At 41.8% G+C, this 26,479-nt stretch overlaps 1 protein-coding gene across 11 annotated transcripts in view; it reads left to right on the forward strand.

The window, feature by feature from the left end:
* Positions 1-2,216: 2,216 nt before the first annotated feature.
* The window catches only part of baz2ba (bromodomain adjacent to zinc finger domain, 2Ba), a 73,215-nt gene continuing 48,952 nt past the window's right edge, over positions 2,217-26,479 (forward strand). For all 11 annotated transcript variants that reach the window (XM_008404439.3, XM_008404443.3, XM_008404440.3 and 8 more), the window contains exons 1-2: positions 2,217-2,491; positions 17,809-17,851. The gene's annotated coding sequence lies outside the window, so the exon portion shown is untranslated. The remainder of the gene's footprint in view (positions 2,492-17,808; positions 17,852-26,479) is intronic.

Below are 26,479 nucleotides of genomic sequence, written 5' to 3' on the forward strand. Positions count from 1 at the left end.
TCTGATGGCTGTCTTTGCATGGTGGACTAATAGAAAAATAATAATTAAATTTAAATCACCAGATTAATTTGTTTTCCATCAGTCTCAGGAGAGATCCTTCCCCACTCCACCCCCCCTTAGTTTCTTTAGTGGCTCATTATACTTTCTAATCAAGACAAAAAAAAAGTGCCTCTTTTAGACAGACATGCTGTCTCCCTTCCCCCTTCTCTTCCCTGTGGTGTGCTTTCTCGCATTGCAGTCATTGTGCTGGCACTTATTATGTTACAAATGACCGAGGTACGGCAGGCATTCTCAGTGTGCATGCAAAGAGGGCCCACCCTTCTCCGCTACTAGCGCCTTCTCCTAATGACGATGCTCAGAGTGCCCCCCGACGCAGCCCCATGCAGCCCTCTTCCCCCACTTTCCGCCCCCATGTGCTCTCTTTAATGAAGATTCTCCAATGCAATTAAAAATCCTTGCTTCTTGCTGCTACTGTATGACAAACAGAGCCACTGTCATTCCTCATAGCCTGTCATCCCCGCCACAAGAGGAGGAGGAGGAGTAGATGGAGAAATACACCAGGGTGCCAGTGGCTACAGAGACAGATAGAGAGGACTGTTGTGGGTTTTTGTGTGTTTGAAGAAGACCCCCCCTCACCACGGTCTCCACCCCCACCCACCGTCTCAACAGGTAATGGAAGGACGACGGAAAGAAAAATCAATGACCAACGAAACACAGAGAGCAAGCTTTATAAAATGGCTTTAACTGCGCACCAAAAGCTGAATAAGGGGTTCCGTCTGTGTCCGTCCGCCAAACTCTGGTGATCGTGAATGTTTTATCAGACTTGCACCACGACGCTACCTTTTACTTCTTACTTTTTTATTTTTTATCTTAGAGATAAAAATAAAAAAAATGAAGGATTTCTGAGCAAGAGCTCTGCAATTGTTGCAACAGCTTCAGAAAAGTGTGGCGACACTTTTGGATGTTGTGACATAACGGCAGAGAGGAAGACAGAGAGGGGGAAAAAAAAGGGAGCCTTCATTTATGATCATCTGAAATGATTATAAAGCATTAGTGTAAATGTGCCTGTAAAGCAACAGTCTGCTAACAACGCAAGATTTATGAGGTTACCCATAAACTAACAGTGGACAGTTTGTTAATCCACTATAATACCTGTTAAAAATGAATACACCCAGCGCTGTGATGTGACAGAGAAAGAGATAGAGAGACAGAGAGAGAGAGAGCGATGCACCAGTTGGCTCAAGTTCTGTGACCCATCCTTGTCAGGGTGGGGCGTATAGGAACAGTTGCCCACTCCATCTGCAAAAAAAAAAAAAAAATCTACCCCCCTTATCCTACACAGCAACAACGCCCCTCTACCCCACCCCCTTGTTGTTTTCCAGTTGAATGAAATAATCTTCCCCCGTCTGGAAAGCCAGTCTGGGTCAGAGGGCCTGCGTTCAGCCTGTTGCTTATTGTGCGTTCAGAAGAGGAGGTAAAGCATACAATTAGGCACAGATGGCTGTCTTTGCCAGGCAATGTATTGATCCCGTCCCGAGGAGGAGCGCCCCCATTTCTGGTTTTGTTTCACAAAGTGCCCTTTAATTTGGAGCCACTGTGAGACCCATGTATTTGTTTGATCACACATCATGAGCTCAGATAGATAGATAGATAGATAGATAGATAGATAGATAGATAGATAGATAGATAGATAGATAGATAGATAGATAGATAGATAGATAGATAGATATATAGATGCATTGATGTTTTATTTAACATTGCCAACATTGCTTTTATTTTTACACCAAAGACACCTATTCAACTGGAGCATAAAAACAGGTATAATGTGACATTAAAAACTTTTATTATTGCAAAATCATTTGCAACTCAAGTTGCAAAGCTTTTTTCTTATTTGCTCTAAGTATAATTTGCAGAATTATTATTTTTTAAGTTTTTTTTTTAAGACTCATCATATTAATTACATATGCTAACATAAAAAAAAAGTTGCAACATCTATTCTATTTGTAGCTATTCTGTATTTGTTTACAACAGAAGGGGAATGAGATGCGCCACAAAACAACATTCATAAATAAAAGTCACCGCCACATCTCAGCCGGAGCCGTGCTGCAAAATGATAATGTCGCATTTAAAGTAATAACGGTCAATTACTGTATCCGCTCCTCTACTACGGCCGCTGCACAAATAATAAGTTTTCTTTGTGTGGCAGTAGTGAGCTGACGTCAGGTCGGTTCCTTGAAGTGGAGCTGAATAAACCTTGAGAAGAGTCTCCTTCAATCTGCTGTTAGTAACTAACACACACACTCACACACCGAGACTCAATTACTGCCCAATTCCCTTCTTTATCATTCGTCCCCGACCTCTTTCATAACCAAAACCGACCAAGGAAGGAAAAAAAGACACAAGAGAGGCGACAAGAAGAGCAAACCGAAGAGTTAGTTGATCTAAAGAAGCCGCACGCTGGAAATAAGTAAAGTGTCGAAACTAAAAAAAGGTAAGTGTTTTTTTCTTTTTTTTTTTATTTCCCTGACGCTGTTTTCAAGACCATCACTGAAACAAGCGGTGAGCTCCGCTTTGAGAGCTGGCTTCGGTTTCTAATTTCTTCGCTTTTTTCAGCTTTTGTGGATACTTTGTTTTCTTGTGGCGAATGTAATTCATTCGGTCGGTGTGTCCGGTAGTCGTTAGCGGTACATTTGGTTGAAGTTTTTTCCCCCTTTAATCTGAAAACGAAGTGGGGTTTTTCTCCCCGAGTGGTGACCTGATAGTGGGAATCGTCTTTGTGTCCTTCTTTCCTTTCTTCCTCTCTCTCGCACCGTTCACTCCTGTGCGATAACTAGTTTTATCGTTGTGATTTTAAACTTTTTAAGCCTTTGTGGTGTCTTTGGTTTTTATCGGCCGTTTAAACGAGCCGTTCGGGGTGTTTTTAGTGCGTATTTTGAGCTGTAACCGTCAAAACGTAGAGCGAGAGAGAGAGACGGAGGGGGGTAACTGACTGGACTGCCGTTGGTCCTCGCTGTCCGTCCTTTAAAAATCCATCCACTTTAACAGTCCCTCGACTCGAAAATAAAACAATTTGCGACAAATTTATAAACATCCACATCAGTTTGGGTTAAGTTTAGACGTGTATTATTCATTTCTCTGTCCTGAGCGAGTCGGAGTTTGAGCTTTTTTTCCGTGTTGTTGGCCAGGCTTCGCCGGGGTGCTGCTAATCGCGGTCGCTTCCTCAAACCGAGGCGTGCAGGCGAGCTAGCAGCCGCTTGGCTGAGTTGTTGAAATTTATCCCTTTGTGTATATTACAATATCCTCCATTTTTTTCTGCCCCTTCCAAAACAACAAGCCTCTCGCCATCTTGGTTGTTTTAAATTCGTCCCTCAAGCACCCCTGCCTTTCCTCCCCTCTCTCTCTCTCTTCACATACAAACACTTTTGACTACTTTAGTAGGAAATGCATCCACGGTTTTTTTTTTTAAGTTTTACCAAAGTTTTTGACGCGCTGTAGAGAAGCGAGAGACAGAGTAAAGGGTTTTATGAAGACGTTTTTGAAAGACATTCGTAACATTAAACTCTCCAGAGACATAATTTAGAAGCTCGTTTGAGATTAAGGGGGGAAATGTTGATTTATAAATAAAATATGAAGTTATGTGTTTTCTGTCAAGATTGGAATATATGGCTAGGAATGCTAAATATTGTCATAGTGTGACACGGTTATATCAAATAAATTAATTCTTTATGTTTTAAACAGTTTTTCAGTTATATTAACCGTGGCTTGTGTTTGCAGCTAAACATGAATGAATGGAGTAAGGAAGGAAGGAAGGAGGAAAGGAAGGACTGATGTTAGCCTTAATTATCAAGAATGCAATTAAGAGTCAAAATAAAACACTTGATGTTAGATCCTGAATAAACATCACTTTGATCACATTTCCTTTGAAATAAAAATAGATTCAACACCTTTTTTTTTTTTTTTCTTTTTTTAGCAAATGACCAAATGAAATAGTTTAATATTTTTATTTTAATTAAAAATCAACCACTTCTAACTCAGATCTTTGTACATGTCTGCTCATTGTAACAGCCTCTTTAGATGCCCTGGTACTTGTTTACACGTTTTCCAGACAGGACACTTGTCCTATTTATTTTCCGTCATTTTGCCTCACGCATGAGCTTAAGCCCTCCCCTAAGGTAGAGCCTGATCTCACCATCTTCTCTGTGTCCTATAAGCAGGGAAATAGGAGGAGGAGGGATGAAAACACACAGAACAAATGCTTTGAAATGGAAAATCTGATCATTTCACCTCCCACCTCTTTTGTTTGCCCGTTTATTGCTGCGAAGCCTGAGTGCAGAGGAGCAGATGTTTAGCCAAACATGAAGGCGCGGTGCCTCTGTCCTTATGGGGAATGGCTCTCGTTCCTCTCTCCGCTGCTGATGCATCGACATGACAGCTGCTTGATTTCATAGAGCTGCTAAGAAGCCATTAGTGGTGTCCGTGAATTGAAACGGAACGGTGTCTTCAACTTTCCTATCTCTCGTGCAACTATCTCTTTTAGCGATTTTATTTTGGGGAGATCTGTTTTTGAATGTTTGCGTGTTTTGACATACACTTGCATGTGCGCGCAAGGGCTGCAGCTGAGCACACAGACCTGCAAGAAGTGCTAATATATTTGCGCAGTGTGTTTTCTCATAATTAAGAGAGATTGAACAAGAGCAAAAGAAAAAGGGGAACAAATCTGTCAGAGTTTGTTTGCCATGTTGGTTTGAAATGAAAGCACACTGTGCTACCTCAAGCACACTCAAATCAGAGAGAGATCCTTCCTCACCAGGCCAAGAAAAAACAGTCAACTCTCTGCTGGAGTTTTATTTTCGCTTTTCTTCTCGTTCTCTCTATAAAATTGGAACTGTTGTTTTTGAGGAGATAAAGGGAGACTTCTGCTTGACTTGAACATTTAGGAATTAAGGATAGACATTGTTAAGCCCCATTTGCATGTCTACTAGAATCACAGCAAACGGTTGCTGTTGACTAAGCTGATTAGGTGAAATTAGGTTCACAAGCTCTATGTGTAGGGGTGCTGAATCTGACAGAACTTGGACAGCTTTTGAGAAGGCAATCCCATGTGCACACAGGCTTGGATTCTCTTTAATCCTCTGCTATTGAATATAAGTTGTTTTTTTTCTATAGAGGAACCCCTTAGTTTATCTTCTTTTAAAAAAAGAACTAAAATGGGGTTCATTAGGTGTGTATGGTACAGTATAGTAATAATCAGTTTGAGGCTATGTTTGCTATACTTTCCTTTTATAATTAAAACATTTTAACTTTGCACTATACCTGAAAACATCTGATAATTATCAATTAGTTTTTTTCCGCAGCAACATACAATAAATATGTCATCCATCCATTTTAATATTAATAAATGTATCCTATAGGTTAAACTTGATTCCCCTGTTGCTGAGATTTAAGAACAAATAAAATCCATTTGTGAAATGGATCAAAAGCCTTACTGTCATTTCAACTGATAACAGAGGGAAAAGAAGGTTGTAAAACCTTAATCACTGATTAAGCCATGTTTGAGTGCATCTGCATCAATGACCATCATTACATCAATTATAGTATATAGCAATATAAACTTAACCTTTTCATGTCAGTATTGTCAAACGGGGATTTGAGAGTATTTTAATTTGAATCCCAATTCCTTTCAATAAGCTTCACACAAATTAGGTCCATAACTAACTATATAACTCTACATTATAGTTAAATTGTGTCTTGTACTTATTTGTGACAAAAGGTCTCATCCCAGAAAGTGATTTGATTAAGGTTGTTAAAGGGCCAATCAATAAAGAAAGAAAACAGAGTGTTTGCATCCTACAAACATGTAACTCTGCATCTTGCTCTGTGATAAAGTCTAGCCTAGAGTTGCACAATGCGACAAATCACAATTGACAATGTCAAAGTGTGCAATATTGCAACTGCAAAAGACTCTTTGGTTGCAGGACTACAATGCTTTGGGTGTCATTTAATAATTGCCCATTATCTTCCCATTTTCTTCATACTCGGCTTTTAGATTTTCTGACCTCCAAGTAGTAAAAAGCAAGAAGAGTGCGCTTTGAAGTCAAAATTCCCACCAGCAAATCTGACATCATCTCACTGTTCAGTATCCAAAGTGGCCTGGTAGCCATACTGAATACTGACCTCGAGCCTGCTTGCATACAAAACATTGTGAAAGCTGCAGCTAGACTATTTGTTAGCACTTTGTACTGTGATTTGTACCTAATTAGAACAAAGGCATGTTAAATGTCTTGTTGTGGATATGTGCCTTTAGTGTTCAAATTCTTAAAATTGAGGGAAACTACGGCAAATCCACTTGTTTTCTGACTTGCAACTATCAGCTTGGGTGTGAAGTTGTTGTTCCCAGCTCAGTAGTCCGATGTCCAAGATGCAGAATAAAAGCCTGATGCCGATAATATATTTATCAACTTGGGTTGACTTTTTACGTCTTTTATAACCACATCTGATTTAGACGGTAGTGACCAAGCTATTAAATCCCAAGGACATTTTTGCGATGATAAAAAATAAAAATAAAGAGCAGAGGAAAATGTAGGCTAATCACAATCAATATAAGCTCAGAAATATTCCTATTAATATCACCACGTTTTTTCCTTTTATCATGTTGCCCTTCTCTGCCTTTAAAAAAAATCCATGGCCCCAATGCTTTTATGTTATATTTAGTCACTGATTAATGAGACGTTGCAAATAATCTATCGAGAATAAAAGCCATCTGGCTGCACCGCCAAATCTGTGTATGTTAGTGGTGATTCAGAGCTGTGAAATTTAGAGAGGAAGTGGAGATCTGCTTATTGTTAACCAAATGACTCAAGAAACTCGTGTTAGATGGAGCTCTGGTCAGATTTCTTCATCTCTCGCCATCCGGATGTCGTTTACAAATGAAAGCGCTAGCGTGTATTCAGAAAACAATAAGGACAGATGAAATGGCATGTCAGAAAATTGATTACTACAACAGATGTGATAGAGGTATGGATTAATTCTGTAGCTGATTGGTCCTTCATAGAAAAGTACTGTTTCATCTAATAAACTAGGAGATTTATAAGTTTGATCATGTTTGACATTGCTGATTCAAGTCACACTTCTGTGTGCCTGTCTTTGTCATTTGCCATGTGCTCCATGTTGTAGGCTTGCTTACATACGCATTCACAGGGCTTTGCATGTTGACATCCTTCCTGCTGGAAAGTTAGTTAGATCTCAGATGATCTGACTAACCTCATGTTACCTTTCTATTTTGGTAACACTGCCTGCTCGCTGAATGTCCTGATAATCATCAGAGTACTCAAATAATTGTCTAAAGTGCATTCTTGGTGACAGCTGCTTTTAACGCCAGCCTTTTCAAATATTGTGGCTATCTCTGACCGCCACTGTTTGTACCCATCTGTGCACCGAGAAAGTGTAGCGCCGGTTTGAAAGCCTGGCTAATGAGATGGGGCACATATGCCTCCTGTTGTAGGAGCAAGTAAACAATCTCCACTGTTAATTAAGACTAAACAAATCAACACTCACTTGGTTTTCTCTGCATTTCTGCACGGATTACATATGGTGGATTAATTACTGAACAATAAGCGGTGGAAAGTGCGAGCGGGTCACCCTGCATTGACTTTCTGGAGACAGAACACAGAGCGGCCAAATTTGGGAGGGAAAGGCGATAAGCTGCTTCTTTGCTGTTCGTCCCGTGGGCCTCTATTTATCATTCAATGTGAGAATTTCCTTGATGAAAGTCAAGGTTGTTTGCACATTCTCCGTCTCGTTGGGATGCCTGCTTTTCCACCAGCAAGGTGAAAAGGTTGATTTATTTATTTTTTATTTTTTCTCTTCCTCCTCCGAAGAGATACCTCGTTTGGAAAGTCCGTGCTAGTTTCTTATAATGAAGTCTCAAAAGGTCCTGATGATATATTTTTTTTTCCACTTCAGGGCTGTTTTTTTGTTTTGTACATTGGGGTGGAGGTGAAAATACAAATGCGCCTCATGTTTTGCGGAGCCGTAGAACAGCGAGCTTGCTGGTCCTCATTATTCAGTGCTTTTCTGTTGCATATTCATGTTTAAGTTGCCGCACCGTTTGTGAGCTGGAGGCATCCATTTAATGTGGTCTGAGTGAAACGTAACACCGACATGACATGGCAACATTATGAAAGCGTTTTCACGTCACTGGCATTTTGCTTCACGAAAGACAGTCATTTATTGTCTCTCGGTGTTAAGAAAAGCAGCTGGATGAAGCTGAAACAGCAGAAACTTGAAGGTGTTGGGTTTTGTTTTCCTGTGAAAAACCACACAAGATGTTTACCGGCGTCTTTTGCTTTATCTGTCTTATCTGGCCACAGAAACTTGATTACAAGCATCAAGGTCTGAAGGACCTGCTATATAGTTTGACGTTTACCACACTGTGACATTCTCAATCTGTAGCAGAGGGGGCCTGTAAATATACATTTCTCCAGGAAACTCTCGCTCCGGCTGTGCTCGAATAGGAGAGGAAATGAATGGAAAAGAAATAGGAAAGAGGTTTTGAATGGCGGAATGGGAAAGATATTGGTTTCTCTACTGGTGTTCCTCTTGGGTCAGTGGGGTTCTTGATGGAACTATAGAATAAGTTGATGCAGGCAGGCACGCTGCAAGCTCTGCTTGGCTTTAACAAATGCACACATAAACCTTGACATACACAGTGCTGTCAGAACACAGGCATTTATGCATGGGGACAGGAAACACACACTCATTTATACACTCACACAGATACACACAAATGCACGAGATTGCACCTCGACAGCCCCCGTTTATTGATCTTCTTCAGCATTAAAAATCTGGTCACTGCTGCCACAAAGGCTTTTTATTTTAGCTGCGCTGGCAAAGCTTACTTCAAGCTAAGCCAGAATTTAAAATATTTAACTCCTACATAACACCCTAGAAAAGGACAAGGGTAAAAGCAAGCGCACGCAGTTTTAAACTGCCAATAGGTGTAGTTGCTCAGAACCGTCATGTGAACCGTGGTGATAAAATCACATCCCAGTTTATTAGCCGTGTAAACTCACAGCTTTGCATCTATAAAAGTTTCAGTTGGAGATGTGTTGTGATTCTAAATTCAACTCAACTCACTATTCACTAACATGGCCCTACCTTGTTTGTATCATTCGTGCTGATTTGCCGGTAGTCAGTGGATTAGTCATGACTGTGCCTGGGACAAGCTGCTGTTTTTAGCATATTAAGGTTAAAAAAGGATACTCATGTGTAGAGAGGCAACTTGCAGTGTTTAATCCACACAAGCCCTGTGAGCACATGCTTTTACAGTAACTCTTATCTCTCTGTAAGTACATTGCCTTACGCTTTCTCCGATCTCAGTGCATGCAAAGCAATGTATCAAGAATATTTCCCCTTTTTCTTCTTGGGAAATTTTCAGTTTTCAGTTAGCACCAGGTGGCAAAGAGGAAATGGTCCGACCAGCTCTGTTTAAACTCCATTTCGAAATAATCTGTCCTGAAAAGGTCAAAGCACATCTCAGTGATTTCAAAATGCTTCTGCATTGTAGTGGAAATGTGCATTGCATGAGCATTACTTATTGAATACTCCAGCAGGCAACCTAAGTGCGAGGCTCTCCTTGTCCCAGTCGAACCTGCTGCTTGCTGTTGTTTTTCTCCTGTCCAGCTCTGAAAGCTTAGCCCGCTCCGTCTGTGGCATTGTGCTGCCTTCTCCATCTCTGTATGTCTGTCTGCCTGTCCTTCTGCCTTGCTGTCTGTCTCTCTGTTGCGCTTGTGCTCGCTCTTTCTGAACGATGACACTGAGAGACAGCTGTAACGTGAGACGCCTCTCGATCCTGGCAGGGGCTTCGAAAGCTGAGGCAGAAGGGAGGGAGAGGGCCTTTATGTGAGACTGGGGGTGCTGACCTCCCCTCATTCCCCTTCTCTCTTTCTCCTCTTTTTTTCTCCCTCCTTCTGTGTCCGTTTGCATACTATATCCTCCCCCCACCAACAGAAGCCAAGACAGCACTCTTGCGAAGTGAAACAAGGAGAGAGTTTAGCCATATTGAAAATCTGATGGATGACATTGCGTGTTTTGTCCATTTGGTACCACTTTAATCCCCAGCATCTCTCCCATCGTTAGATTACATTGGATGAACTGAAGTTGTGTTGTCTGGGGTGACTTGCGTTTGTGATCTGTTTGAGGACATGTTTTCTTTGTGTGTGTGCATGTAGACGGAAACATCTCTGGACTCTAGGCTACGGTTGCTAAATCCTGTGTGAGAGCTCCCATGTGTAATCCAAACATTTAGAGCTAATTTAAGCATGCAGGCAGAAGCAGCATCCTTTAAGAAACAACAGCTCCCCTCCCTCTGCAACCTCCACTCTGTGTGTGTGCATGTCACGCACATATGTGTGTGTGTGTGTGTGTGTGTGTGTGTGTGTGTCATGTGTAACTATCCAACAGGGACATGCGTGTCATTTACACTGACCAACAGGGGACTCACCGTTGAAGAGGGGACATTTTGTAGGTCCCCTCTTGGAATGACCCTGTTTAGGGTCAGGGGTTGCATTAGGACTAAGGTGTGAATGACTTTTGGTTAGGGTTAGGAAAAGGTTAGGTAGTGATGGTTAGGGTAGGAAAAGGGTAGGGTTAGGCTGTAGAAATGAATGGAAGTCAATGGAATGTCCCTGTTGGATAGTACGTACGACTGTGTGTGTGTGTGTGTGTGTGTGTGTGTGTGTTGTGTGTGTGTGTGTGTGTGTGTGTGTGGATGTCTTGTTGTCGCTGGAGGGAAATGAAAGTACTCAATCACTCACCTGTCAGAGTACTTCAAAATCCGCCCATAACACACTGGCGCGCGCGCACTCCCGCACACGGACACATATGTGCATACACTCTCGCCCCTGAGGGTTTGACAGGACTGGCCCTTTATTGACTCCCTTGATCAAGGAGACAGCAGATCCATTTAATAGAAGCTCCACACACACACAGGGGCTGAAATCAAAGTGGATTCACATCTGCTCTCCACACAGCTCCACTATATCCTTTTTTTTTCTCTCTTGTACGGCAGAGCTGCTCATCATTTAAAAAATGGCTGCTTTGATGGGTGTTGAGTTAAATTTTCTGAGCCAGTACCAATAGACGTCATAACATTGTTCACTGCATGTAAAGCCAACAGTTCCTGTGCCGGGTATGCCAAAACAGCTCTGATTCGCCTCTTCACCTCATCTTGGGGTATTGCTCACAGTATAGTGTAATAATGTCATGATACAAACCCAGCAGGGGTTATAGGCCTGTTCCATTGGCTCTGGCCCTTCTCTTCCCAGTTGGCTACGGTTTGCGCTGAGTGTTCTGGAAGGCCACTTAGCTAAGAGGCTGCTGATAGTAGATGTGACAGCTGTGCTGGTCATGGCTACCCTGACCTTCACACGTCATCGTGACGGTCCATCAAGGCTGTAATGATACTCTGAACCTATTGTGTACTCCTGTGTTGGCCTAATTGTCCGCACTGGTGATTATGTGGCCACATATGCTACTGATACTGCCATCAAAATGAAACTGCAAACAGATACAAACAAGGCCAAGTTGGCTATTTACAGATTCATGTGGCAAAGAGAAGGAAGAAATAAATGTGGATTGCTTAATGTGGCTATAGGCTCCCTGCCAGTAAAAGAAAAGATATAATGGCAATTCAGAAACATGCATCTTGCACAAACTAAAGAAAGAAGCACACAATCAGGCCTAGTATTTTATATATTTTCTACCTCTCACAAATGGATTGCACTAATGCTCGGAGCTTTCCACCGGTCTCAAAGCGCCTTACTTCAGCGCATGGTGGTAACACGTTCCCTTGAGATGGCACTAGCTCCATCAAGTCAAGGAAGAAACCATTTAGCAGAATGACAAACACACACATACATTCAAGCAACACGGCACCAGGAGGCTGGGAGGATTTGGATTGCACTTAGACAAACGTTTCTCACACAAGTTCTTTATTCCTCCTCTACGCTCCCCTTCTTTTGCCCCGAACATACACTTTCTCGCACACAAAAGTACTTGCACAGAGATTCCATTTTGTCAGCTTTCAGCCCCAGATCATGTAACGATAAAAGATGCTGCCCTGCAGTTAGACACTGCCAGTAAATCACAGGGCAAAGAAAGCTGGGAGAAGCACTTATTTTTAAGCAGCATGAGAGACCACACTGGGGCTGGGGTTGGATGGGAAGGGGGGTAGGGGGGAGTTGAGACAGATAGGGTAAGACAGAGGGAGAGAAAGAGAGAGGCAGAGAGAGCTTCTTTGTGCACTGTGTACTGGCATTGTGTGTGATGAAGAGATGAATCACAGCTATTTAGGGATTGGTTTCCTGCAACTGATTGTGTGACGACTTGGTGGCGGACAGACTGTCAAGACTTGCCTGTTTTGTTCAAGGGGCTTCAGGAAAATGTCTGCAGCCAAGTCTTGCCTAACTCACTCCCACAGGCACCGGTGTGCTAGAGATCAGCAGAGGCAACAGAGACAAACACCTCAATGGTGTTGCTCCTCTAACAGGGCATCAAATATTAAAGTGAAATAGATTTTAGGCTAATCTCAATATGTGTATTTCCAGAGTACACTTGTTATCCACTCTCCTACAGCAAATAGAGTTTTCAAAGTCTTTCTTTCTTTCTTTCTTTCTTTCTTTCTTTCTTTCTTTCTTTCTTTCTTTCTTTCTTTCTTTCCCTCTCTTTGCTTTGTGGTTGGTACAAAATTGTGACCCATGTGTTTACCACTGTGCGGATGTCAGTGAGCTGCTGTATGTATCTGAACAGCAAAGTCAACATCTGTTCATCTGAGGAAGCAGTGGTGGTAGATTAGGAAACCCAAACAAGACAATCCAGGCAGACGTTACAGCAGTTAGATTGCACATTGCCCATGTGCAAGCATGCCTGAAGTATGAAATAATAATAGCTTTGCAGGTAATTCCTGCTTTTTTTTCTCTCCTCTTCATGTTATTCAAATGAAAATTACTAGGTAAAGATGGCTGTAATTAACACATTTTCTGGACATCTATTCCAAAATTATTAAATAAAACTGAATCACACGGATGTCATTTCAACACAGTAATGTGAAAGATATTTAAAGGCAGAAGAGGTAATGAAAATAAGTTAATATTTTTATATTTGCTGATGACGGTTCTATTTTTGCCTACTGATATTGTCTACACCTCCCAAAGTTATGAACTCAGTGCATAGAAGATGCAAGTTGTAACAACTCTTAAGGTCCACCAACCACTATCTACAGAGCATTCAGATCAAACACGCCCCAGAGTTTAAATAACTTGGCTGAAAATAAAAAGTAAACAAAGTAAAATATAAAGTAGCTTCAACAGCTGACATACTCTGCTGAACGTATCCTCAGCATTTGTGTCCCTTCGTAGAGGAACTCCAGCGTTCCTCTCACCCAAAGTTTTGCCCTCTTCTGCAGTCTGATACTGCCGATCTTCCTTTACAAATCTGAGACCTGGACAGTGTCAAAACAAGAAATTAAAGATGGTGTCTATGTCAGACTGTTGTCTTTTTCTTAGAGCAATGCTGACAGGAGGTTCAGAAATGCAGACTGCAGAAGTTCAACTTATCCTGTAGAACGAACCCTGATCAATTCCTGCACCGTCTTGTGGGGCAAGTGAGCCATGCACTGGAGAGTCCAAAGCAATGCCAGAGAGAAGCAGAACTAATTTTGGATGCCCTGAAGTCTTGATTGAGACTTGATCTCAATCAAGTCAAGCCCAGTGCCATCTAGGACTGCTCAAATAATAAATAAAAAAAAAAAGAAAATGTTACCCAGTATTGAAAACAAAATTATTTCAAATGCTTTCTAGTTGAGTTGGAAAAACACTGTATTTGTTGCACTGGATGAGCAGTTATTTAGCCTGAATATAAAGCTGTGTGACATGTCACATATGTTTGAGGTATTATGCTTTGTTCCCATGTGCAGATGTCTAAAACAACGACATTGTGACTTTTTGGCACTTTTCGAGTATAAGTTTCCCTAGCAGCTATATCCGTCTGCATACCCTGTTGCTCGAAGCTATTTTTTTCTTAGCACTCCTGAAAGCATCACTCCCCCATCTCCAAACCATGGCAGAAAACTCCAGAGTTCATAGATTGAATACCTGGTTGTGATGAGGAAGCACGGCAACACCATCAAAAATGCCAACAGCTCAACAAGAGTTCCCACGTTTTGAGTGTCAGAGGTGTTGAATTAATCGTTTATTAAAAAAGACAGCTGTGGATGAAGGAGTGGTGATAAGAAAGAAATGTTGAACATAAGGTGCCTTTAGCGCAAAGTCAGCCTGGATGAGAGATTTTAACAACCCAGATTTGACAAAATACAGAAAGTTACTATTTAGCAAGCTACAGTTTTGCTGATAATCTTGACAAAAAGATGTGTAGCATAATATCAAATGGCTTTGACAAAATGTGAATAGTTTGACTCTAAGTAATTTTCCTAACTGTATAAACCAGCTTTTACTGGGATTTCTGCTGTTGCCTTGAGCACTCATTATTTAAGTTCCTAGTCATATTGCACAGTACTTTAATTCTGAACAAAAACATGCTGTGTGTTAATGGGCTGCTGTTCTAATCACTCCCTTCTGAACAGCATTCTGATGTGTTGGTGCTCAGCTTGCGTCTGCAATACATTACTGTGTCAGTTATTGTGGTTTAGTTGCTTTTACTTTATTTATTTTTTAAGCAATTTTTTATTTACTCTACTGTCATGGTTTGTTTGTAAAAGTACCATAGGCATATATAATTTTTGGGAGCTTCCAGCCACATTGTTGTGTATTAATTTTAAACATAAAATAAATGTGGCATATATTTTAAAGCTGCTCTTTCAGTCACTGGTCGCTGTGCATTGTTCTCATGTCTTGGTGCTCCTAAATCTGCTAGCCTAGTGTGTCAATCTTACCGAATTGATATCACTGTTTAGCATCATTGTAGTATAATATTTGGCCTCATGCAGTTATGACTTCTTTTTGCAGATATGTTTACCAGGATAATGTCCTTCAGAAAAAAAAAACAAGCTGTAAAACTGCAGCTTTGTTTTGAAACTGGACTAGTTGCAAAATGATTTCTACTGTTGGACTATTTGGAAAGACAGCTGATAAATTTGGTGCTCTAGCCCTGATGTTGGAAGAAGAGTTTGTCTGACACAAACTTCTTTTTTTCTTAGAAAACATCCAAAGTATTCAAAAGAAAATGCAGCTTGGGAAACTGAAATACCTAGATGCAATGCTATACTTGAGAAGCTATTGACTAACATTTGCAAGGCAGCCAATCCAGGAGCACTACTTCTTTTTTAGATGTTAGACTGATTTTCTAGACTGTACTAGATGTTGGCTTCCGCTTTATTGCAGACACTCTGTGTATCAATGTAGATCAAGGTATTTTTGGAGTTTGAACTATTAAAATAGGGAGTCCTAAGTGTTTTTAGAGGGGGGTCTCATGTATTTGCAAATTTCAGCTATTGGTGGGAGGAATACTGTGAGGTTCACTGTTCACTGTTGACGCTTTCTCTATTTATTGCTAACTGATCTCTCCATATTTACATTTCAGATAGTTGCACAGGTTAATTGTGTTGCTGAGTGGTGCAGACACCACCGAGGCAATGATGTATCAAATGAGAGACAGAAAAAAGCCATACTTGCAAAACACAACATGGCATAATAATAATAATAATAATAATAATAATAACACCAATCATAATAATAATAATACTATTGTAATAATAATAATAATAATAATAAACTGTTTTTTCATTCTTGACTCTTATGTTGTCTTCATGATCGCTTAAAGCCAACATTGACCTTGAAAGATAAATTCAAATAATTGACCACCCTGACACCTTAACATGAATAATAAAGTAACTTTGTGTGGCCTCCAAAACATGACTACCATTTTTGCCTTTCTGATTATTCTAAAATAATATTTTCCGTTTGCTGTTCTTGTTCCAGTTTTATTGTATTCTTATTGTGATATGCAATGGTCTATAAAGCTTTCATACATCACACTTTGATCAAACGATTGTTTCATTTCATGTTTCAAGTGTTGGATTGTCAGTTGGAGTAAACCAAGCCAAATATCGAAGTGATGTTAAAATAAATGTGAATCATTCCTTGAGTATGAAATAATTGTTAGTTGCAGCCTAACCACACCACTATGATTCATACAGACGTTTTTATTGAATAAGGGTGCAGGAAAAAGTGTGTGTGTGTGTGTGTGTGTTTTATGTGTTTTTTTTTTAGCCATGTGCTATTGATGTAAAAACCGCTAAGATCTAACAGTAAAATGAGGTTAATAGACTAACAGCCTGATTCTCAGTCAGGCAAATGATGGCAGACAGCATTGGCTTTCTGATCCAGTGTAATTCACCTGCCTCATGGCTGGCAAATCACATTCAGTGCTGAAGTCCTATGAGCAGAGGATCCTTTAATCATCAGCTAATAGGCCTTTATGAAAAAGCTGAAGATGAATTCAGCCTACCTGGCTCTCTGTTGTCATTATCACGGCGATGAGTTATCAAAGTGTTTGTGTGTGCCTGCAGCCTTGGTGTGTGTGTGTATGCGTGTGTGTGTGCATTTGTGTGTCTGTGTAGATAATGTGGGAAGCCATTACAGTTAGAGTCTGATCAGTTTAGGCAATATCAATACAGCCAGAATAGCGTCTGATGAAGTGATCTGTGATGGTGTGTTGGATGATGAGCCTCAGACAACCGGCATGGCTGGAGGGCATTTGGACCGACAGAATCAGTTAGAACTCTTCAGATGTGTTTCTGTTAATTTTAATAATAATTAAAAAAAACAAAACAAACAAGAAAAAAACTAAGTGTGAACATAAACTTTAGTTTTTCAACAGATTTCCATGACTGTAGTATCTGTGCAAAGTCGTGCTAAGACAACATTCGCAAGGCTCGGCTTTGTTGCTGCTGACCAGATGGATGTGTTTACAGACAACAAAACCTTGTTAGATAGCTACCCACACACGCTACAACACCGCTCTTGTGTTGCTGTCGTCTGGAAGTGTTTGCGCTGCTTCTCTGATGCCCCCTGGTTGTATATGAGGAAACCCGGTTTTTGTAGCTGTTGCGCTTTTAACACTAACCTAACCTTTCTCACCCACTTCATAAATGAAAGATGAAGTAATAGTAGTCTAAATGGAAGTTTTAAAATCTTTGTGTACGTTTGACTGCTGTATATACAAAGTAGGGTGGTGTCTGTTATGGTGAGCTGCTTAGATTAGGCTCAGGCTCCTAAGTGCAGAGGAGGGCCTCGGAGACAATGCATGAAAGCTGGGCGTGAGAACGCCGGTAAGGCTTGGTTCTCTGCAAGAACTGTCTTGTGTTTAGGGAAAATATCCTCACACTCACAGCTCCAATGTCTAGATCCATTTCTAGCAAACAGGTTTTGCAAGAAAAGGGCTCAGGGAGACAGAGAGACTTTTTCTGGGTGTGAATGTGTTTTTGAGCGTGCAAGAGTGTTTAAGGGTAGCCGCAGCTGCATGTGTGTGGTTTTTTTTTCTTTTTTAAATGTAATTTTTTTTTTTTTTTTTCAAACATCACTGTATTTCTGGCTTGATGTGCCTGAAAACCACAAATACAAAGATGTGTAGCTGCAAGATTGGTGTACAGGCTGGTTTCAGGAGGTTCACCCTGTTTTTTTTGTCAGCGTAATGAAACCGTATAAAACCAAAGCATGTTTCAGAGATCTCATACCTCAAATTTTGTGATTTAACCTGAACTTAAGTGAGCGTTTGTTTCCTCCTTTTCTCCAGGTGGTACAGCAGTTATGTCAAAGAGCTGAAGACATCTCTAACAGTGAGTACACGCTCTTGTTTTCTTCTGGCTTTGCCCTCCACTGCATGTATGTCTGTGTGTTGCAAAACAGTCGATGCGTGACTTTTTGAAATGCATATTGTCACACACTTCTGCTTTTACTGTTCTTTTTTTTCTTTTCGTGGCATGTCAGAACAAACTTGCCGACTCCTCCAGTTTCAGGCCTTATTTGATTTTCATTCATTCAGTGAAAGAGGATGTTTTTTTTTCTTCTTCCCCAATTAAATTTAACAAGAGCCCCTTGAAAAGCAGTTGTTATGATTACATTACAAATTCGGGGTTCATTCAGTGAATCAAGCAATTAATTAGATTTCCTCCATTCTAATCAGAATATTTGTATGAAACATAGGAGCCTAATAAACATTCTTTGAGTTTGCTATCTGTTCATACCCAACACTGAATGTAAATGGCTGTTAACTGAGCCTGACAGCGCTTCAGGGTTGGGATTCTGCAATTGTGCAGAGTTGTTTATGTGGATTGTTATATGCAGTTTTAATTCTCTCCTTTCTCCGAAGCGCTCCTTCTTTTCTTCTCCATTTTTCTCACTCTCTGTTTGTGAACGCAAGCAGTACTCAGGGGTGCGGCTGCATCCTCAAGGCTTCAGTTCACATACACACAAACACACACACACTCACGCACACACACACACTCATCAAGGTGGCAGGTTTTTTTGTTCCACACACACAATGACTTGCACTTTTCTTTTCCCCGCACCACTTGAAGGCCCCTGTGCCGATGAGTGTGTCATCAGATCAAATGGGATCTTTTATAAGAAGGTTTTCTGTGAATGCGGAGCTCAGGGAAATACTTGTTTCACATGTGACTGTCTCTTTTTTAGCCCAGTGTGTTGCCAGACCTGATTCTATCAGGTCTAACGTTACCGCTTCATCTCTCCCGATGAATGATACATTACACCCTCTTCTCCCCCACGCAGGTTGGTGCGGGCAGGTTGTATCATTTGTGATAAGTATTGACGAATCCTCTCCTGGGGAATCAATTTGGAGTGGGGGGATAAGGGGTTTGTATCCTAGTCGCTCAACCCCCACAGCTGGCTGTTCCTAACCACCGCCTTGGCTGCCTGACTCTTCCTGCAGCCCCATGGAGAACAAGCACAGCGGAGCACAGGGAAAGATGGAGCTCATCCAAACAGCTATGGTGTAATTAGCTGACATTTGTTGCTTGGAAGACAAGAGAAGGGGAAAAAAAACAACAAAATAAAAAAAAAACTAAGGAGCTGCTCGACTCAAACACCCAAAGAAATATGCAAATGTTGAAAGAGAGGGAGAGAAAATAGAAAAAAAGAAATGTGTTTAATGGCACAGAGATATAAACTATTCATACGTGATGGTGTGTAATTTTGTGTGTTATGAACCCATTGAACTTTGCGTGAGTGGTTACGCTTGTGCCTTCTAACCCAACGTGATGAACTCCTGGTCTTTAACTACGCGGAGATAAAAATGATGCTTTCCTTCTCTTCTGTTTAGCGTTCTTGCTTTGCGGAGCATGTCTCAAGGCTTTTCAGCCACCTCAGCAAGGCATTACACAACAGAGCTACACAGTACCCACATGAAGAAGCATCCATCCACAGCCGGGATGATTCTTCGGTTCCAGGAAAAAAAAAAAGGCTTGTTGTATGAATGTGCAGCGTCGGTGTGTCGGTGCATGTCTGTGCATTTAAGGAAGGGCGCTGCAATGTTCACGCAGGCCCATCTGCTTGATCCGAGCTGGAAATGCAATGCTGTTTAATGGCAAAACACTGAGTGGCAGGGAGGTGTGCAGAGATGGGAGGAGTGTGTGTGTATGTGTGTGTTTCTCTCTCTGTGTCTAAGTGAGTGAGGGTGTGAGTGTGAAATAGAGAGGAATAAAGGGAGAGGGAGAAGGAGAGAGAAAAACATCTCGAAGGTCAGGAGCAGCGGGCGGCCGTAGGGGAGAGACACGTGAGACAGAGATAGTCTTGCGTCAGCCCCACAGCAGTCCGACTCTTATGTGTGTGTGTATCTCCTGTGGGGCCAGCATTTCCATCTGCATTGTACCGTGTGTTACAACAGAGGAAGATCCCTGTTTCTATTCAGATAGATAGATAGATAGATAGATAGATAGATAGATAGATAGATAGATAGATAGATAGATAGATAGATAGATGTGTTAATTGCTACTTGGAATTACTTGCATGCAGTCATTGAGCTATGGATAATTTTTTTTACATGGTTCTTTTGACAGTGGAAGGGGAAATTACACCTTCTAGCCTGAGGGGAAAGAATTTGTGTCTCGCTGCCTGTCACAAAACCTGAATAATGTTTCATCAATCCCAGCAACTACTATCATTTTTCAGCACTTATTCATGAGCCCCCTTTGTTTCTCACTGTGCACTTTTTTTTTCTTCCCCCATGCCCTTTAAACCGGTGCTCTGTTAGATCAGGGAAGTGTTAGAGATAACGCCTAAACATTTAGTACTTTGTACTTGCCTCGGAGCTAAGATTGTTAAAAAGCTACTCCGAGCTTGTCCTCGGGATAGGGAGGCGTGTTGATTCAGCAGGCGCGCTCCAGCTTCACTTTTTGGGCTTTACCCGTCTACAGCTTTGTGTCACTTGCACTCCCACTCATGTTCGCTTCGCTTTCACACAGAAAGCTCTGGCCGTTCCACTCCTGCCTCCCCTCGACCCACACTGTCTCGACAGGATTTAGTTCTGTAGGCAGACTTTTGATTCACCCCCACCGCCAAAACGGCCTCTGCCCTCCTCGTCTCCATGCAGCACGAGGTGAGGCTGCTCCTTTTACAGACCCTTGTGCCATGAATCACTGCTCGCACCCAGGGAGCCTCAGTCCACTGAGGGCCTGCCTGCCCAGACTATAATGTGTGTGGTCATGAGGGGGCCATTTTGAATGGAGTCCAGACAAAACAGGAGCTAAAGAACCCAAGCTGTGAGCTTTCTCATGGAGGGCAACAGCAGGAGTGGTGTGTGTGTTTCTCTGTTTGTGTATGCTTGTGTGTGTGTTTTCACGTGTTTCCTGTATCAAAGGTGAGATGTTGGACATACAATGCCTGGGTCTGGGCATTGTAATACAACATAATTGTATACCAGTAATTTATGAAACGTTAGGAGAAGCCCTCCAAACCTGATACTGCACAAACCTTTGAGCTGAGCACAGATGCGGTTTGCAATTTGAGATGCTCAGACTCTGTGCTGATGTCTGTTTGGCTGTGAGGTTTAAAAACAAGAAGCTATTCAGTGTTAGCAACAAGCTACAGATCACATCAGTATCACCCAGAGGGAGGTAATGGTGCTTTTTTAAAATTATTTTTCTCAATGGCCTGGTTATCAGTTTTAAATCTGTTGCTCTGTCATGTTTTTTGGAGATGTTGTTGTCATCGCTAAAAGCTTTGAGTATAATTTTTTGTACCTGATAGTTACATTTTTGCGATTCATCAATCAGACTTTTGCTGGCCAGTACCCATTTCCAGTTGACTTTGATGTGTGATCCGCCATTTTGTTTTGTTGTATTTGTACAATTAAATGTAGGATCCATTTGCTCCTTTGATCATTTCCGCCCAGCTTTGCATCTTAAACTTTGTCATTTAGTCTCTTCGTGCTTTCATTTTGGACCTGTTAACAAACCGCCCATGTTTGTTTACATGTAACATGTTGGTTTTCTTTACCAACATGTATTTTCATGAATGATAAAGATATTTCATCATACAAAATAATCAAATATAATGTGTAATTTAATTGCATGTTAATCTCTAAAAGAATTAGTATTACACTATAATTCCGTTTGGATCCCCATTTTGACCAGTTAACAAGATAAATTATAAATCAGAACATCTCCATTAAACCAAACTGTGACAAAATGTTCAACAAATTATCAAACCGTTACGATCAAAGAAAAAATGGATGTAAGTTCCTTGACAGAGAGAGTTTGGACTTTGGGACATGCTTAATGTATGATTGAGTTATCGCCTTTACTGATATATGCAGATTTCTTCAACTTACCTTTAGATACGCATTGCTGGTAGCAGAACATTACCTAATAACTGAAATTTGTAAGAATCACATCTTTAAGGAAAAAGTAAAAAAATTAAAAAATAAATAAAAAATATAAATATATATATATATAGCTTCTATACAACGTGTATAGAATCTTCTAGTGTCCAAATCGTTTTCTACATCAATCCAATTCATAACAAAACCTTTCAAAGTCTGATTTAAATGTGGTTGAGTACTGTTCAGTTAAATCAAATTACAACCCAATTCTATTGATAAAAAGTCTGACTAAAGATTAATGTGGTAATATGACTTGATTAGTGGAATAAAATGGTTGAAATAATCACCATGTTGGCATACAGTATGAGTATTACTCTCCTATTAGGGCTACTTATGGGGATTATTTAGCAGACCATGCTCAAACATTTTCTCTCCTTCTCTTGTTCTCTCAATCTCTCACACACACTCAACCACACACACACACACACCCACAAGATGCCAGCTGTTGCCCCATGAAAGCCTCTAGGTTTATTGGGTCTATCTGCTACCTTTATGGCCGAGCCACATCTCTCCAACTGTCTTTATTCCCTTGCCACTCTTTCAGACATGGACCTTGTTTCTTGACATCCTCTGTAGCTTCCTGTCCCCCTTATCTCCCTCTTTAGGTCTTATTTCCTCCTCCCTGACTTCAAACACACACACCAAACAAATATTACTGTGCTGCAATCGTGGTTTTGCCTGTAAAACGTGAATGTTGCTCCAAGCGGTTGGTCCCCGCAGGGCCCTGCGCGTCTCGGGGGCCGGTCGGACGGGCCCGGGTTGTAACCTGGATACAGCTGCAAACCAGAGGAGCCATTAACAGTGCCGGGAGGCCCCCAGCTCCCAGTGAGGGCTCATTACTGTTTCTGTGCAGTCACACTCCTCCTATGAAACGCAGCAGTGTGTCTGGTGAAACTAGCCAGGACACTGAGCCTCGGGGAAACTATTACGCCTTGATTTGATGAGAGAGAGAAAAGAGAGAGAGAGTGGCAGAAGAGAGAACTGGGAGAGGGAAGGTTTGTCAAAACAGGAAAAACGAATACCAAGAATGATATTAATCATTAAACACATCCAGCTTTCCATGAACTGTTCTGTGAGAGTGTGAGTATCTGTGTTTATTGGATGTGATTTGCTCTTTGTTCGGTGTGTTTGTGTGTATGTGTGTGCTCTCTGAGGCCCAGTTCAGCTGTCTGGTCTGCTGTGCAGATGGCTGAGTTGGGGCCTGGTGAATGAGATACCCTTTTTTCCTCTTCTGTATCTTAATCGGTCATCCTTTCCTTTCCTTTTCTTCCCTTTTCTTTCCCTTTCTTTCCCTTCCCTTTCTTGTTCCTTTCATTTCCTCGATACCTATTCCTGCTAAGTTTCATTTACGAGCTACATCCCTGGCTGCCTCCTCTCTTTCATCACTGCATCTGCTGAGGGCCATCTTGGGCAGAAGAGAGTTTTGCACCACTCTATTTTCCTCTCTCCTCTCCGTCCTTCTTTATGCGCCTCTCAGGCCTCAGTGCGGCAGCTCTACGCCGTGGCTTTGGAATGAAATGTCTCTTAACCGAGCCATGTGCCCCGGAGCTACGGTAATTGCAGGTGAAATTCAGCTTCCTCTTTAAAATGCCATCTCTCATTTCCAGTTACCGGCCCCCCTCCGTATCTCTCCCCCCCCACACATCCCCCCTACTTCTTGCTCCTGCTCTTCTTTCCCTCTGGCTGTCTTTCACAGGCGTGTGAATCCCTCAGCCCCTGTCGCGTCTCTCTGCCCCAACAGACACTCCCACAATGCACAGCGCTGATGGTTGCACAGTGATATCAGCCATGCAGAGGGAAGGGAGGGCCGCTGCCTAGACACACTCAATATGTGTGTTTGTGTTTGTGTTTGAGCTTCAGAGTGCAAGATCAGTATGTGTATGTGAGACAAAAAAAAACTGAAAGTGTGTGTTTGCTTGGGAGCCGGAGAGAATGAACATACACATCTGTGGGTGTCTCACTGTGTGTGTGCATGTGTGCGTGTGTGTGTGTGTGTGTATGCAGGGGGAAAGTAGTGTGTTCTCTTATGTGTGTTTAAGTTTCTGTGTGTGTGTGTGTGTGTAGCGTCAGCAAGGCATGAGCTGTGTAGAGGTGACATCAAGGTGAACACGGCGTGCAGAACGCTCTGTCGACTCGGGAGGCAGCAAATGGCTCTGTGGCAGATGGAGTCTTTGTCAGGAAAGAAAAATGGCAGCTCAAGAGCGTCAGAGGCACCCCCCCCCCACCCATCCAACACATATACACACACAAGTACACACACAATCAATCTTTACATTTGTAAATTAATTTCTATATATATCTATAGATAGATAGATCAATCAATAGGAATATATCTGTTTTACACTCTTTCATTTTTAGACACAACTCATGCTTAAACACTCATATGTACAGTTATATTCACATAGGCAAGTTTCACCTACTGATGTTGACATGCATACATCTACACTCCCCCAACCCCCCGCCCCCCCGGTTCCTCAGTGAGCTGGGCCAGCGGGCGGTGACCTTCCCCAGCTTGGAGGGTTCCCTGGCTATTTGATCAATTATCCTTCTCCCATTGTTTACCAGGAAGCAGGAGCACAGAGAGGAGAGGAGAGGAGAGAAGGCTCAAAATGGCCACTGTCAGGTGGAGGGATCCATTTCCCTGCCAGCGTGGGGGTGGGGGTTAGGGAGGGAGCGAGGGAGGGAGAGTGAGAAAGACCAAAGCCGTGAAGTGTGCTTAGAGAGAAGGGAGGAGCATGAATTCCCTGGCAGTTGAGGATGATGTGACATTATACCACAGGTACGGCTCTGACAGCGGTTAACATTTGTAATGCTGACATCATCTGGTTAAAAGGCGTCTACAAGATCTCCAAAGTTTGAACATCCAACCATCAATTATCAATGTATAAATCTGTAAAGAGCATGTTTTCCTTCTACTTGGTGCACAAATCGGCACAGGGAAATGTAATGTCATGTCTATATAATAATGCGTGCACACGCATGTATGCATAATACCACATTACTGCAGATACACGTCCTATTTTTAGTGTGTAGAAGTGTGTGTGTGTGTGTGTGTATGTGTGGTGGGGGTGGGGGGCGTACTCTAAAGGTCAGGTGGCAGAGAGAAAAAAAGGAGTGGGAACAAATGATGCACTAAGCGAATGACACTCTGAGGTCCTGCTTTAATATGTATGTATCGCAGGTTGATGGCTGATTTCATTAGCGCCTCTCATTGTTATGCATAGATTGTCCTCCTGCAGCAAAATGAATATTGTATTCACACGCGTGCACATGCTCGCTCTCTTATACACACTCGCACGACAACAACTGCAATTTTTCAGGGAATACTGTATGTCTGATTTCTTGCGGAGGACTTGAAGAAAAAGGGTGATGTTTCCACAGGCTGTTATCTGTGTCGGCTATAATTAAAACAATTTACAGAGCTGTCATTTTAACTGAGGTTTCGGCAGAGCTGTGGACAATTGCTGTCAGGTAGTTGTGTGATTATTTTGAGGTCCTCCTTGATAGCGGGGAGAATTATTTTCAAAGCCGCAAGGAGAGGCTATCTTTGTTTAAATGACTTAAGCAGAACAAGTTGTTTTGTGTCTGAAGGCTGAGATTACATTCCTCCAGTTTGCCTAGAGATGTGTGTGAATATTGTGTTGGACGCCATCCATTTGTTTGTGTTTTTGGGACATGTCCTTGCGCATAGTGAACGCATAGGGCAAGCGTATGAAGACTCCTGACCACCCCTTCCTAATCCTCTAAGATGACTGCGTTTCAGCTGGAATTCCAGTCCTTAGTGAGGCATGAGCAAATGTTGAGTATGAGATATTAATAGCTATTGTGGGCGGAAAAAGAAGAAAAAAAAACCCTTCTGCCTTTTTCCATATGTTTTGCAAGGAAACAGTCCAGATGGATTATCTCTTGGTCTGGAGCTTTCTGTTGCTTCAACCAGCTCAAATCCAAGTGGTGTCAGACTTTGCCAGGAACACGGCCGCGCACACGCACACACATGCACACACATGCATACACCCATGTGCTCACTCCCCTCCCGTCTAACAAGCTATTACTGATTAACATGTCTAAACTCAGCCAGTTCAAAAAGCCACTCTTTACTTTCTTTTTTTTTTTTCATCTTGCTCTTGCAAGAAAAACGGATGACGTGACAGTCTTTCTTCCTTGCATACCTCACGTTCCTCGCAGGCGCACAGATATGTTTGTCGCCTTCCTATTTGTTGCCTGAGAAACCATGCTGGCTTGTCTTCTCACATTTCACACTTGGCTTCATCCCCTTAACCCCTAATGCTCAGCCGGGATGGGCTGCGTGACCTCTTGAGTCATGGATGTTAGACTCTTTGGCATCACAAGGCCCGGAGTTGGGCTCTATTTTGCCCAGTGATTGTAAACACGAACAGGAGCAGACTTTCTTGGATTAAAGATAAAGAGAAAATCTGTTGACACTCTTGGCAAACACTTTGTCCCGTTTGTTCGCGCAGATTTCACTCATATTTGTTGTTTGCTTTGGATTTGTATCCCTTTGCAATCTTAATTTCATAGCACTTGTTAGCTGCATGGTCGTCTTGCA

The sequence above is a fragment of the Poecilia reticulata genome, chromosome 3 (genome assembly GCF_904066995.2).
Source record: "Poecilia reticulata chromosome 3, P_reticulata-male-v2, whole genome shotgun sequence".
Classification (NCBI taxonomy): domain Eukaryota; kingdom Metazoa; phylum Chordata; class Actinopteri; order Cyprinodontiformes; family Poeciliidae; genus Poecilia; species Poecilia reticulata.